The sequence below is a fragment of the Cebus imitator genome, unplaced genomic scaffold (genome assembly GCF_001604975.1).
Source record: "Cebus imitator isolate Cc_AM_T3 unplaced genomic scaffold, Cebus_imitator-1.0 Scaffold20, whole genome shotgun sequence".
Taxonomy (NCBI): domain Eukaryota; kingdom Metazoa; phylum Chordata; class Mammalia; order Primates; family Cebidae; genus Cebus; species Cebus imitator.
The window spans coordinates 6,427,322-6,430,163 of record NW_016107335.1 but is presented as its reverse complement, the minus strand read 5'-3'; the positions used below and the strand labels follow the sequence as shown (position 1 = coordinate 6,430,163).

Below are 2,842 nucleotides of genomic sequence, written 5' to 3'. Positions count from 1 at the left end.
CCATCTCTGCTCACTGCAACCTCTGCCTCCTGGGTTCAAGCAATTCTCCTGTCTCAGCCTCCCAAGTAGCTGGGATTATAGGCACACGCCACCACATCCGGCTAATTTTTTTTTTTTTTTTTTAAGACTCAGTCTTGCTCTTGTCTGCCAGGCTGGAGTGTAACGGTGCGATCTCAGCTCACTGAAACGTCCACCTCCTGACTTTAAGCGATTCTCCTGCCTCAGCCTCCCAAGTAGCTGGGATTACAGGTGTGAGCCACTGTGCCCGGCCTAATTTTGTATTTTTAGTAGAGATGGGATTTCACCAACTTGGCCAGACTGGCCTCCAACTCCTGGCCTCAAGTAATCCATCCACCTTGGCCGCCCAAAGTGCTGGGATTATGGGCATGAGCCACCATGCCCAGCCGGTTTTGTTTTGTTCCGTGTTGACAGCAGAACTGATGTTACAACAGGAGCCTGAAGAGGCAACTCAGTTAGTTAGACTCTGGGGGCAAGTAATAACACCAGCTCAGTAAGAGACAGCCTGGAGGCTGGGCGTGGTGGCTCACGCCTGTAATCCAAGCACTTTGGAGGCCAAGGGGGGGCGGATCACCTGGAGGTCGGGAGTTCAAGACCAGCCTGATCAACATGGTGAAACCCCGTCTTTAAAAAAAAAAAAAAAAAAAGAGACAGCCTGGAATCTGCTCACCCGCTTGGAGGCAGGAGGTGGACGAGAGCTTAGCATGAGGACAGCTGGCTCCTCCTCACCTGTGACAGTCTTATGAGCCTATTACAGGGTCTTCAAGCTTCATCAGATAGAAAGGGGGCAGTTTCACTGGAAGGGGCGCTCTGTGGGTTGAGGATACAGCAAGCTCTAGGTCATCCAGACATCTCCGCATGGCCCCGTCCAAGCCACAGGACCCCGCGGAGTCTTCCTGATGGGAGTGCTAATGTTGACAGAATGAGTGCACAGCCTGTTACAGGTTGTAAACAGTAGGCAGGACCCAGAGCTGCACAGAGCGGGCAGCCATGCTGCCATTGTTGGAGATTCCCATTCAGTAGAGTCAGAAACTCCCCAGTTACCTGAAAACACCTTCAGCCAAAATTTAAGACTTAAGTTTTGTCTCCAGTGTATATATTTTTTTGAGACGGAGCTTCATTCTTGTCACCCAGGCTGGAGTGCGATGGCACGATCTTGGCTCCAACCTCTACCTCCTGGGTTCAAGTGATTCTTCTGCCTCAGCCTCTCAAGTAGTTGGGATTACAGGCATGTGCCACCACACCTAGCTGATTTTGTATTTTTAGTAGAGACAGGGTTTCATCACATTGGTCAGTGTGGTCTTGAACTCCTGACCTCAGGTTATCCCCACACCTCAGCCTCCCAAAGTGCTGGGATTACAAGCAAGAAACCACTGCACTTGGCTGTTTTTTTTTTTTTTTTTTTTTTTTGAGGCAGAGTCTCACTCTGTGCCCTGGAGTGCAGTGGGGCGTTCTGGGCTCACTGCAACCTCTGCCTCCCAGGTTCAAGCAATTCTCCTGTCTCAGGCACCCGAGTAGCTGGGATTCCAGGCACCTGCCACCACACCTAACTAATTTTTATATTTTTAGTAGAGATGGAGTTTCACCATGTTGGCCAGGCTGGTCTCAAACTCCTGACCTCAAGTGATCTGCCTGCCTTGTCTTCCAAAGTACTGGGATTACAGGCATGAGCCACTGTACCTGGCCTCCGGCGTATTTATTTATTTTTCCAAGATCAGGTCCAGGATAATATGCCAACATTGTAACAAAGTCAGAGGGTGGCACATCCCACACATGCGCGTGAACACCCAATCATCACGTTCGTGAGCTACGGAACCTCCAATGTATTTAAAAGCAGCCAGACAACCCAGCAAGTTTAATCTTCTTGCTTCCATCATATTCCAGGGCTGTAGCCTTTCATTGCCCACAAAGCCTTGCCTTCAATGGATGTGACAGTCCAGGTAACAACAAAGCCCTCATTGAAGTAACAGTTTTGCCCTGGGTGCACCCCCTTCCACACGAAATGCATTCTCTCTATCGTCAGACCCACTCTTTGCAGAGAATAAACTTCAGATCCTGCTTTTCCTGAAGGTCTGTTGCTGGGCACCACTCCTGGTACCAATGTGTAAGGGTCAGGATTTTTAGTTACCAAAAACAAAAACTCAAAGCAGAATCCACCATCGCTAATTTAAGCAGAAAAAGACAGACACACAAAGGATTTGCTAAAGACCTCAGGTAACTCACGGGCTCAACCCTCCTCAAGAGGGGTCAGAGGAAAGGCGTTGAGGCTGAGCTTCCTGCGGCCACCCTCAAGGCCACACCACAGCCACAGCCTCTCCTGAGACCTGAACCTGGGAGCATGACTTTCCTGCAAGCATAGCTGAACCCCCACATGCGCCCTCAGGGACTCACTCTTGCCACTGCTGCCGCTCCCAGGAGCCAGGTGTCACTGCCATCACCAGCACCAGCAGAGCAGGATCCGCGTGTAGAGCCTTTCCCATCAACCAGTCCCTGTCATGCCAAAGCTTACACAGGTGCATCGGAGGGGTGTGAGCTGGGAAGCCTGTCCATGTCTCCTGGCAGAGAAGCTAGGAATCTGAGTTCTCACTTTTTTTTTTATTTTGAGAAGGAGTCTTGCTGTCGCCCAGGCTGGAGTGGAGTGGTGTGATCTCGGCTCACTGCAATCTCCGCCTCCTGGGTTCAAGCAATTCTCCTGCCTTAGCCTCCCAAGTAGCTGGGATTATAGGCACCTGCCACCACGCCTAGCGAATGTTTGTATTTTTAGTAGAGACAGGGTTTCACCATGCTGGCCAGGCTGGTGTCGAACTCCTGACCTCAAGTGATC

General features: G+C 50.7%; 1 pseudogene; it reads right to left on the bottom strand.

Annotated features, from left to right (window-relative positions):
• Positions 1-1,730: 1,730 nt before the first annotated feature.
• On the bottom strand, positions 1,731-1,845 carry LOC119469981 (annotated as a pseudogene).
• Between the last annotated feature and the right edge of the window lie 997 nt (positions 1,846-2,842).